The sequence below is a fragment of the Scyliorhinus torazame genome, chromosome 24, assembly GCF_047496885.1.
Source record: "Scyliorhinus torazame isolate Kashiwa2021f chromosome 24, sScyTor2.1, whole genome shotgun sequence".
NCBI classification, from domain to species: domain Eukaryota; kingdom Metazoa; phylum Chordata; class Chondrichthyes; order Carcharhiniformes; family Scyliorhinidae; genus Scyliorhinus; species Scyliorhinus torazame.
Window position 1 is genome coordinate 37,705,039 of NC_092730.1, and position 13,022 is coordinate 37,718,060.

General features: G+C 48.6%; 2 non-coding genes across 2 annotated transcripts; both read right to left on the reverse strand.

Annotated features, from left to right (window-relative positions):
* Positions 1-570: 570 nt before the first annotated feature.
* trnal-cag (transfer RNA leucine (anticodon CAG)) lies at positions 571-661 on the reverse strand. The gene has a single exon. It is a non-coding gene; the product is annotated as a tRNA-Leu (tRNA).
* Positions 662-11,021: 10,360 nt separating this feature from the next.
* Positions 11,022-11,093, reverse strand: trnaw-cca (transfer RNA tryptophan (anticodon CCA)). Its single transcript has one exon. It is a non-coding gene; the product is annotated as a tRNA-Trp (tRNA).
* Positions 11,094-13,022: the final 1,929 nt, after the last annotated feature.

The following is a 13,022-nucleotide window of genomic DNA, read 5'->3' on the forward strand; positions in this document are numbered from 1 at the left end:
AGAGACAGCATGGCACATTACAACATTGTAAAGCTCACACATAGGGAAACACAGAGAAAATGCTTTAAGGTCTCAGCAGATCTGACAGCATCTGGAGGGAGAGAAATGAGCTAAGGTTTCGTGTCCAGGTGACCCTTAGTCAAAGCTGCTCGGGAAACGTTATCCAGTAGTACCCCACTGAGGGGCAATATAGATATATAACGATATCCAGTAATAACTCACAGGGGGCCAATAAGGAAATAAAGCTTTATCGAGCAATGAATCACAATAGAAACCGAGTCCCCAACTTCCCCTCTTGGACGGATGTGAACAATCCAACATGCCAGACTATTTACAAGAGAAGACGAATTTTACCCTTCTCTTGGGATCAATATTAATTCCTCAACCAGAGTCACTGAAGCAGATTATCGAGTCATGAACTGGGCTTTTGCCGGTAGGGTCTTGCTGTGCATATTTAAGCTGGAATCTCATGTCTTGATACCAAAGCTTTTCCATTGAAAGGGAGGTATTGGATCTTCCTGAGGTTGAAAATCTTGCTGGAGAAATTTAATCTCGTGGAGGAAAAGATAACACCCGGAGTGGGATTCGAACCCACGCCTCCAGGAGAGACTGCGACCTGAACGCAGCGCCTTAGACCGCTCGGCCATCCTGATGCGTAGGCGCAGAAACGAAGATCCGTGCACAAATCGACTTAAAGTCTGTCTTCATCTTTATTACATTTCAAACAAGACATGCTTTCCCTACTTTTGAACCCCAGCCAGAGTCCTGCATCTGAGTGCCATCCTTGTCCAAACCGCTGGTGTTTAAGGAGCTTCTCATTGCTGCATTGAGCAGTTTGCTCTAATCAACAAGGTCCGATTTCCCGCTCTACCTGTTCCTCAGACGAAGGTATTGAAAGTCTAAGGTCTGAGGACGTGAAGTATCCAATTGGAGAGTTGCATTCTGGCGACTGCAATCTCTCTCCACAGCTGCTTCCGGTGCTCCTTTCACAGACAAGTAGCCGAAGAACCCCTCCAGTGTCCAATCAGGTGAACGTTCATCCAGTAGAGGCGGCAGAAGAGTGTTCTGGGAGAAATCAACTAGTCACCTCGACTGTACTGTGGTTAGCTGAAGAACAAGGAGCGGATCAGACAGAAAGCAAAACTTTGCTACTAATAATGAAGAAGGCAGGTGTGCTGCTGACAAATAGCGACTTGTTTCCGTTTGGTGTGAGTGAGAATATAAATAGGCTTGCAACTTGCTGGCGAGGCCGTCGCCGGTGATGATGACGTGGCGTGGACTCGCTGAACCAGGTTCAGGATCTCGAGCACGGAGCAGGGACGCTCTGTCAGACCCGACGATTTCAAACCACAGTATTGCCTTGATCGCCTTGTTGGACACCCCTAGTTGACAGGAACCACTGGCAGCTATGGCATTGCCATTGCAGTCAAGGAACTGGCAGGCCGGTGGAAGAATGCTTGGTCTGGCGCGCATGGTGTCGAGGCCGGATTTTGAGGTGAGGTTCGCTGATGCGCCGGTGTGAAGTTTGAATCGGATGCAAGCCTTGTCTCATTTCATTTCATTTCGTTTTCATTTCATTAATTGTGTGGACAGCACACCACTCGTCGATCCACACTGAGGATCGGGAGGCGTTTCGCGTTGTGGTGGAAGGCAGCGCATGTGTAGTTATGATGCCCACCCGGTATGGGGACCTGACGCACTCAGCATCAGGGTCTGTTGGGCTGTCGGGATCGGAATCTGGCATGCCTTGTTGTATTGAGCGGACACTTCTGCGCCGCAGCTGGGATCGCTGGCTGCTGAGCGGTGGAGCAGATCTGCAAAGGGCTGCATAGTGGCCAAGCTTGCCACACTGTAGAGACCGGCGTCCTTTTGCCGGACATTTCCGCTTTAATTCGGCCTCGTCGTCCACTCGGTCATGGCGCACATGCACAGGGACCCGGGAAAAGTGCACAAAGTGACCACTCTCCTCGATGCTCAGGCCCTGCATTTGAACAATGGCCTGCACCAGTTCCGCCTCGTGGGAGGCAGGTTTTGCAGTTTCTGCCGCCCTGATGTGGGAGTAACAATTCTTAGCATGCTCATGGACAACGCATGTCTCGATAGCAACTGAGAGGGTCAACTGTTTGACTTTCAGGAGCTGCTGCCGAAGGGAATTGGAGTGGACCCCGAAAACGATCTGATCCCGGATCATGGAATCTGCCATCGAGTCATAGTTTCATGACTGCGCTAGGATGCGGAGATGGGTCACGAAGGACTGAAAAGGATCATTCTTACCCTGAAGCCTCTGCTGGAAAAAGTACAATTCAAAGCTCACATTCACCTCAGTGTCGCAGTGGCTGTCAAACTTCAGCAGGACTGTTTTGAATTTTGTTTTGTCTTCGCCGGCAGCGAACGTAAGGGAGTTGTAGATGTGGATGACATGGTCCCCCACGGTGGAGACAAATAATGTGATCTTCCTGGCATCCGATGCTGCTTCGAGGTCGGAGGCCTCGATGTACAGGAGGAACTTTTGCTTGAAGATTTTCCAATTGGCGCCAAGGTTGCCGGAGATGCGGAGCTGCGGAGGAGGCTGGTGTTTTCCATTTCACCGGATGGCTGCTTCCTGGTCAATGCTGATTCACTCGAGGTAGGTCCGTCAAGATCAGTATCACTCTGGTACCATGATGTGTTAGGCAGGTAGGCTCGATGTGGACTGCACTCGATGCAGGGAAGCTAAAAACAGACGTCGAACACTGGAGAAAATCCAACACTGTTTTATTCAACGATAGAACTGATACACATATTCAGCTGTGGGTCGACACTATACTGAACTGACTGGAGACCTTGTAGTAGCCTGATCAGACTTACTAGCTACCGCATGGTGTTTGCACTTGCTAGCTCGTGTACTCCGACTGTCTCAGTGGCTGTGTCCAGAGAGAGCGGGAAACCTAGTGCCCTCTGGCTTTATAGTGGTAGTGTCCTGTTTGGTGATTGGCTGCACTGTGTTGTGCTTACTGGTCATCCTGTGTGTCCATCACTGACTGTCTGCATCTCATTAGATACATGAGTGGATATTATGACAGACTCCAAATCCAATGGTCTTTTTCCGCGGAGATTCTATCCCTTCTCACAGACAGACTGGGAGACTCGTCATCGCATGAAAGCAATAACTTCCTGGAGTGATTCCAGGTTGGGTTTATATCGCATAAATTGTCAATGAATGTCTTGTTAAACGTAGTTCAGTTAGCTGAGTGGCTGTGGCTTGGTACTTGCAATCAACTGGGGTTCCCCCGCACAGATTCGAAACCTACCTGCACTGTAGGCAGCACGGTAGCACAGTGGTTAGCACAGTTGTTTCACACCTCCAGGGAGCTGCCTGTGCGGAGTCTGCGCGTTCACCCGGTTTCTGCGTGGGTTTCCTCCGGGTGCCTCCGGTTACTTTCGGACGTTCGGTGCAGACTCACGAGGCCGAATGTCCTGCAGGGATTCTCTGGATAACAAATTAGAATCGTCAGAACTCCGACATTGACGGGATGTTTAAGGCGTCTGACTGATCTTCATCATGATGCGATCAAATGTTTGTATCTTTCAGACTTTCCGCGGTGTTTTATTTACAATGTGTAGAAACATGTTTAACATGGTGCTGAAGTGTTTCCCATCAGTCCATTCAGAACAATCCTTCAGCTGACATGATGGAAATGTAATTTGCTGACAGAAACTACATTTCCAACACTTCACATCTGGCTGCACATCTGGACCAATGCACAAAGACGACCTTCTTCCGTTAGTTATTGTGGATATTAAACATCCATGAGGTGGTTTGGTGATGTCAGGTCCTATGGCGAGTTGGCCGAGGGGTGATGGCGATGCGCTGCTAATCCATTGTGCTTTGCATCTGCGGGTGTGAATCCATCCTCGTCGATGATCCATTTCCTGCGTCTCCGCGTTGGGCCACTTATTGAGGGTGACCTGATGATTCATTCAGTGTATCCGGAACTAGGATGGAGTTTAGATTCGGAGTTCAACAGGCCTGAGGAGTGAATCTTCTTGCACCAATCTCTATACCGATATTCCTAATCCTCTGTCTGATAATCGATTTAAATCACGACACCAGCTTTGGGCAGGGGTTTGGCACCATGGAAACATGCGGCTTCAGAAGATCCAAAACAGACGCCAGCTTCATCTGGGGCACTGCTGGCAGATTTTGTCTTTCCAGGACCGGCCGCACAGCCGTGAAAACAAGTCCATCAGGTGACCTCATTACACTGTAAGACGGAGGAGCAGAAGTAGGCCATTCGGTCAATCGTGTCTGCTCCACCATTCAAAGAGATTATGACTGATCTGATATAATCCTCAAATCCACTTCCCCGCCACATCCCCATAATCCTTGTTTTCTTTACTGATTAAATCTTGAACATATTAACTGACCCACCCTCGACAATCCTATTCGCTTAGAAACGATATTTCCACAGATACACTATCTCCTTAGAGAAGAAATTACTCAGCATTTCTGTCTGAACTGGACGGTCCCTCACCCTGAGATTAATCCCTCAGGTCCCAGACTCTCCCACGTGGAGAAACAACCTCTCAGCATCCACCCTGTCAACCCCCCTGGAAAGCTATTAAATCTGTGAATTTGAATGGTGGGAATTATTCCCTGTCCCAAAGATTAGTTCAGGCCTCTGGATTCCCAATCCTGTGACATAATCTTTCATCCCTCTGAACAACAGTTGATTCGGCTCATTATTAAACATCTTGGGCCAGTGGGCCGATGAATGGCAGATGGAGTTTAATTTGGATAAATGTGAGGTGAGGCATTTTGGTGGCTCAAATCAGTGATTGACCTATTCAGTTAATGGTAGGGAGTTGGGGAGAATTACAGAACAAACAGATCGAGGAGAACAGGTTCACACATCCTTGAAGGTGATGTCGCAGGTGGACAGGGTGGTGAAGAAGGCATTCAGCATGCTAGATTTTAAGGTCAAAATATTGAATCCAAGAGTTGTGATGTCTTGTTCAAGTTGTACAAGACATGCTGGTAAGACCACACGGGAAATACTGTGTTCAATTGTGGTCACCCTATTTTCGGAAGGATATTGCTAAACTAGAAAGGGTGCAGAAGTGATTTACAAGGATGGTACCAGGACTTGATGGTGTGAGTGAAAAGTAGGGGCTGGATAGGCTGGGACTTTTTTTTCCTGGAGCGTAGGAGGCTTATGGGTGATGTCATAAAGGTCTATGAAATAAAGAGGAACATAAATAAGGTAATGAGGAGCATCTGAACGGGCTGCCAGAGGCAGTGGTAGTGGCGGGTATCATTTTGATTTTAAAAATCAGTTAGACAGTTACATGGGCAGGGTGGGTGTAGATGGATATGGGCCAAATGCGGGCAAGTGGGACTAGCTTAGTGATAGAAACTGGGCGGCATTGACAAGCTGGGACGAAGGGTGTTTCCATGCTGCCAACATCCACTACTCCTTGACTCTGTCTGTCTTCCTGATGATATTAGAATTTCCTCCACAGAATTGTATTGAACCGATTGATACATAATATTTTATTCTATATTTTATCCAAGTCAAACAGGTACTGTGGATTCATCAGGGGATAAACAAAATACTAGGACGAGAGCGAATTGAATGAACAATGTTCCCAAAAATTATATTCCAAAAAGAGCCCTGCAACGTTTGGATGGAAAGGTGAAACTTTGAGCGGAGGAAGAAAAACTCGGCTGATAGCAAGCTCCACCGGATTTCTATATCAAACGATGTCGGTGGGACTCGAGCTTCCAATCTTCTGATATCTTCATTTATGTTCACCGAAATCAGACGCCTTAGCCATTAGGCCACGCGACGACCGCATGGGACATACGAACCGATGTTTATCGCATGTGAATAAATACTGTGATTCTCTCTGTTTCCCTCGAAACCAGTACAATGCAGAAGGAGGCCATTCGGCCCATCGACTCTGACCCGGCCCTCCAATCCTGCACCCCACTCATGCTTTAATTTGGATCTAGACTGGGACGTTCGGTGCTGTTCCATGTAAAGCAAAAATGAACTTCGAGGATATTTCCAATGTAACTGTTTTTCTTCCGCAAACAATTGAATCAGTGAAATTGTGCGTTTCGGGAGCTGGGATTTTCGAGTCTCTCAAGGCTTCTCTCCAAATCCATTGGTCATTTTAAGGTAGATTCAACCGCTCCTCACATAAACACCGGGGCACCGTTCATCGCAGGAATGCAAGAACTTCCTGGAGTGATTCCAGGCCGATTTTATAGTGTTTAATGAATGACCTATTGAACTGGGCTGCGATGGTCGAGTGGTTAAGGTGTTGGACTTTCCCCGGCAGGTTCGAGCCCTGCTCCCAACGACTGTGACTGAAGAATTAATCGATTTTTAGTCAACGGTTTGACACAACGTTCGCTACTTAGCAAATTCTAATATCCTCAGGAAGAGGGTTAATGGTATTTTGGACATCAGCCCGGCTAGTTTAGTCGGTAGAGCATCATAGATTATCATAGAATTGCATCGAGTCTGTACCGGCTCTTGGAAAGAGCACCCTACCCAAGGTCAACACCTCCACCCTATTCCCATAACCCAGTAACCCCACCCAACACTAAGGGCAATTTTGGAGACTAAGGGCAATTTACCATGGCCAATCCACCTAACCTGCACATCTTTGGACTGTGGGCGGAAACCGGAGCACCCGGAGGAAACCCACGCACACACGGGGAGGATGTGCAAACTCTGCACAGACAGTGACCAAGCCGGAATCGAACCTGGGACCCTGGAGCTGTGAAGCAATTGTGCTAGCCACAATGGTACCGTGCTGCCCTCATGCATGGGACTCTTAATCCCAGGGTCGTGGGTTCCAGACCCACGTTGGGCGCTTCCATATTGTAATCTGAAAGTGTTGAGCTGAACGAACTGATTTGATAACAGGAACACAAGGTTATGTTCCTGGACTGGGAATCCAGAGGCCTGAACTAATCTTTCGTGACAAGATTTAATTAATCTGGAATTGAAATTTCATCTCAGTAATGGCGCAGGAAGGTTCTGCTGCAGACGGATCATATTTCCACAACTGGGAACACATTTACACAACAGGGAATGATTAGCACAACCACAGTGAAGAACTGTCACCGGCAGAGTCACGGTTCCAACAGAGAGAACAGTTACACAGCAGACAGCAGAGAGCTCAGTTACACAGCAGACAGCAGAGAGCTCAGTTACACAGCAGAGAGCACAGTTACACAGCAGGGAGCAGAGAGAACAGTTACACAGCAGAGAGCACAGTTACACAGCAGACAGCAGAGAGAACAGTTACACAGCAGAGAGCTCAGTTACACAGCAGAAAGCAGAGAGCACAGTTACACAGCAGAGAGCTCAGTTACACAGCAGAGAGCTCAGTTACACAGCAGAGAGCTCAGTTACACAGCAGAGAGCTCAGTTACACAGCAGGAAAACATTTAATTGCCTATCTTTGTGGAACAGAAAATCCCTTTTTGCTAAATAACCAGTTTTTCCATCTCAGTATCTTGCTGGTTTGCTCGGCACCTTTTCTGTGTGTCATTGTGTGTGTGTCCTGATAGTCTCTTCCTGCTTTACTGTGTGTCTTTCTCTGTCTGTCACAGCCGTGCTGATGTTCCGTGTTATTGTCCAGCCAAGGTGAGCTTCACAACACGTGGTTCTCGTTTAAGAAAAAAATAGTTATGTGGCTGCCGCAGAACAGCAATTGCGAACACGGCGGATCTCAAAAGCAGAGTGGCGCAGCGGAGGCGTGCTGGGCCCATAACCCAGGGGTCGATAGATCGAAACCATCCTCTGCTATTTATATTCTCAGTCGCCCCAAAATTAAACATGACGCTGTCACCCTGCGGCACATCCGCCTTTTCTTTTCAGTAGATTAGTATCAAAGTGTTGCATCCAGTGTGATCCGGACATTTGCCCAGGAATGAAGCAGACAGCATTACATCACTGTGAAGCTCAAAGTAACAAAATAGGGAAGCTCTTCAATTGACTCTCTCTGAGGAAAGCAGACAACATCTGCTGTGGTGTGTGAGTATTATTGGTGCCAATATCACATCTCCACTGACTGGAATGAGTTCTGTTTTATGAACACAGTCGTCATTTGGTAAAGATCGAACCGGGAGTTTTTCAGTGTTTTCAAATCCTTTAACAGCGAGAACGTGAAAAGTTTATATAATAACTTCCAGGAATACCCCACAGAGGGGTAATAAGCATATATAACAATATCCAATAATAAACCACTACAGAAACCGAGATCACAGTTTCGCCACTCGGACGGATGTGAACAATCCAACCAGACTATTTAGAACAAGCGAAGATTCCTGCCTCCAGCCACCTCACTTTCTCCAGCTCTCTTCCTCAGCTCGAAACACACGAAATCACGCAAACGCCTCCAATCAAATTATTATTGCGATGGCCGGGAATCGTACCCGGATCAACTGCTTGGGAGGCAGCGATGCTCACCAGTATCCCCCCATCACTTACTGCTGAATGTTGAGTCCTTTTGATGCTTTGCATTAGTTTGATAAATTGTTTCGTAAACAACGTCTTACTATGTTTATGTTATTTCACTCCAATTTAAAATGCTCCTGAATGAAAGTGTCCGTGTCGCACGGCTCCCGGTCAGCCAGGAGATGGCACCAGTCCACAATAAAAGTATTTATTTCTGATGTTCTGTGTGTCATTACATAGGACTCTTGCTCTGGCCTGAGACCTCACCTTGTCCTTGTGGCCTGATGCTGCCGTTTGCACCCTGGTTAAGTAATCATAGAATGCCTCCAGTGCAGAAGGAGACCATTCGGCCCATCCAGTCTGCACCGACTCTCGGAAAGAGCACCCCAACACGACCCAATAATCTCCGAACCGTTTGGATACATCAGGTGTCAGTCTCCTCTGGAGACCAGGGTTCAATCCCACTCCTGACATTGACATTGATTCTCAGCTGCGATAAAATGCCAGAGGTCCCGGGTTCAAAAATCTGGACGAGACCAAATGGTGTCACTGACTGAAATCGGGAGGAGGTTTGAGCTCCAGGGAAGTTATTGCAGTGAATATATCAGTGCAGAACACGTGAAGAAACGGACAGGGTATTTAAAGGTCGTTTGATCATGGTGTGGGATTCTGAATTTCTCCTCAAGTAAAAGCAGACGCACGCTTGTGCATCAGCGCAGCTGGCTGAATACATTGGTTATTTGTACCTGATAAACCTTTGATTTGACAAACGCCCTTGCAGGATGAGGTGGCCGAGTGGTTAAGGGGACGGATTGCTAATCTATTGTGCTCTGCATGCGTGGGTTCGAAACCCATCATTGTCGATTTTACATTCTGCTTTCTCCCAGTGAGACTCATTTTTCCAAAGTATCTGCAATCACTGATGTGACAATCCAGTCCAAGTTGTGAGGCCGGATTGCATCGAGTTGTGTTGGAAGAACGAGTCTTGAAAATTCAGTCTTGTTCCGATTGAGATGCATTGATCGGGTAGTGAGGTCGGAACCATTCTGTCTATTGGGTAGTGTCAAAGCCAAGCGACATTTCATTGTTCGAGAGAATGAGGAGTTCAGGGAATCAGGATATTTACCCGGCAAAAATCTGCTGGAGGATGGAATGACGGGATTCCAAAAATGTATTCAGAACCTTAATGTAGCGGCGGCAATGGAGCTTCACCAGAATGATACAGACATAGAAGGTTTCAATTACGAGGACAGCTGAGAATTATAGAATCATAGAATGGTTCCAGCACAGGGTGCGGCCATTCCGCCCACCGTGTCCATGTTAGTCGCCCAGAGCTGGAAAATCTTCGCAGACCTGGCAGCATCTGTGGAGCGGTAACCAGAGAATGGGAAGCAGGGTCAGACTGGACTGGAAACTGTAACTCTGTTTCTCTCTCCACAGATGCTGCCAGACCAGCCGAGTTATCCAACATTGTCTATTTCTGTTGCAGCATTTTATGAAGAATCTCCATAGCGGCCTTGCCTTTGTGCTCGGCGTTTCTATTTATTTATTTCGTTCTGTATTAGTTTAGAGTACCCAAATATTTTTTTTTCCAATTAAGGGCCAATTTTGCGTGGCCAATCCACATACCTTGCACATCTTTGGGTTGCGGGGCTGAAACCCACGCACACATGGGAAGAATGAGCAAACTCCAGATGGGCAGTGACCCAGGGCCGGGATGACGCTTCTATTTATAAAGACTGGTCCCGTATGGGCACTAAGGGCAATTTATCCAATCCACCCAATGCACGTCTTTGCACTGTGGGAGGAATCCGGAGCACCCGGAGGAAACCCACGCAGACACGGGCAGAAGGTGCAGACTCCGCACAGGCAGTGAATCGAACCTGGGAGCCTGGCGCTGTGAAGCCACAGTGCTAGCCACTTGTGCTAACGTGCTTTGTGCCCAGAGAAGTTATTGCAGCGAATATATCAGTGGAGAACAAGTAAAGAAATGAAAACGACATTTTTTAAAAACCGCACGCTTGTGCACCCAGGTAACTGGCTGAATGCAATGGTTGTATGCAACCCCGATAAACCTTTGATTTATTTGCTGAACAAGAATTTCCCCATCTCCGCCTTAAAAATAATCAATGTCCCAATTCCGCGGCCTTCTGAGGCAGAGTTCCAAAGTCGCGCAACTCTCTGAGAGGGAGAAATCTCCTCATCTCCGCCCGAAAAAGAGCGACATCCTTGTTTTTAACTGCCCAGTTGTTCTGGTGTTATCCACGAGCAGTGAGATTGAACCAACTGTTTGGACAGCACGGTAGCACAATGGTCAGCACAGTTGGTTCAATATTCTCAGACAATAATCTGGACGCGGCCAACTGGGAGGTAGAGTCCCATGTTCTACTGACTGAGCTATCCGAGTCTCCGCATGTTTAATTAAACTGCTCAAAAATATAAACTGAGCGGGTCAATCTGAAATATCCGCAAACATTTACCAGCATTGCGGCTTTGAACAGAGTCATTTCGGGAACATTCCCACAGAGAGAAATTCCTGGAACCAGCGGCAGAAAAACATGCTGAGCATGACGTGATTTGAACACGCAACCTTCTGATCTGGAGTCAGACGCGCTACCGTTGCGCCACAAGCCCAAGTGCGGATTTTTGCGGGTTTCTCCTCATAGATTTATGTTTTATTTATACCCAACTGTGCGAAAGAAACGCAAAGAAGTTCGATTGAGGGACATTAAAGGGCCCTGAAGTAAAGCAGCTGTACCACGTGGTTAAGGAGATGCACAATAATCCATTGTGCTCTGTACACGTGGCTTCAAATCCAATCCTGGTCTGTAACGTGTCTGTTGTGTCTCTGTTTGGTCTCCTCATGGGGGTTGTGGTGATCCACTGTAATAGGAGATGTAAGGTCGGGCCTGCACTACAGGTTCGCCGGTAGCTCCTGCCTGCTGGCTCCGCCCAGGGAGAACTGTATATATCTGCATGACCTCCAGTGCCCTGCCACTTCGCCAGCTGCAGCAGGAAGCCTTGCATCTGACTGTAATAAAGCCACAGTTGCACACAACTTCAGTCTTTGTGCAATTGATCGTGCATTAACTTATTACAGTCAGATTTCCCACAGAATGGATAGCCGAATTAACCCCGATCGCCTGCAGCTGGATCCTCACTCGCCCGATGGTAGGAAAGACTTTACTCACTGGCTACCATGTTTCGAGGCTTACATCAATGCAGCGGACCCCGTGCCGACGGAGGCTCAGAAGATAAACGTCCTGTACTCCAGACTGAGCTCCTGCATGTTCCCGTTGATCCAAGATGCCATGACTTACACAAAAGCACTGGAACTCTTCACGGAACACTACACACAGAAGGCAAACATGCTCTTCGCCAGGCATGTACTTGCCACCCGCTTGCAAATACCTGGTGAGTCCATCGAAGACTTCTGGCGGGCCCTAATTCCACTTGTCCGGGACTGTGACTGTCAGGCCGTCACGGCCGCTGAATACGCGAATCTCCTCATGTGCGATGCCTTCATGACGGGGATTGCGTTGGACCGCATCCAAGAATGATTGCTGGAAGGGGCCATGCTCGAACTTACGGAGATGAAAACCTTGGCGCTCTCCATGACGGTCGCATCCCGTAACGTACAATCGTACCTCTCCCGCCATGCTGCCCACGCTTCTACCCCTTCCTCCCCCTCCTGGACCCCGCCGACAACCTCCTTAGCCGGGGCCCTGCCTTTGCAATACGCCTGCACCGCACATCGATCCACGCACCCCGGAGGTCCCCGCTGCTACTTCTGTGGTCAGCAGAAGCACGCCCACCAACACTGCCCGACCCACATTGCAGTTTGTAAAGCCTGCAGTAAAAAGCGCCACTTCGCGGCTGTGTGCCAGCCCGGCGCAGTCGCTGCGATCGCGCCCGCTATCGCCCTCTCCCCATCGCCAGACGCACAATGGGAGCCGCCATCCTCTCCCGCATCCATGTGCAACCAATGGGCGCTGCCATCTTGTCCCGATGTGCACACCATTGGCGCCGCCATCTTGTTCCCCACAGGGTCCCCGGATATCTCGACATCGGAACCGCACCCGCTCGCCACCCGACGCATCCAATGGCTACCCGCAGCTCGCTTCGGTGATGCTGGACCAATCTTGCCTGCACAACCTGGCCACCGTGTCGACGACAGTTAAAATCAACGGCCACGCGACCTCGTGCCTGATGGACTCCGGGAGCACCAAAAGCTTTGTTCACCCAGATACGGTAAGACGCTGCTCCCTCGCATTCCAGCCGGCCAATCAAAGGATCTCCCTAGCCTCCAGATCCCACTTTGTCCCAATCCGAGGCTTCTATACAGTCACCCTCACGGTCCATTGTGTAGAATTTAGTAACTTCTGCCTCTATGTCCTTCCTAATCTCTGCGCTGCACTCATGTTGGGCCTGGACTTCCAGTGCAACCTCCAGAGCCTCACCCTCAAATTCGGCGGGCCCTTACACCCCCTTATCATTTGCGGCCTCGCGACCCTCAAGTATCCCCCCTCCGTTTTTGCAAATCTAACTGCAGATTGCAAGCCC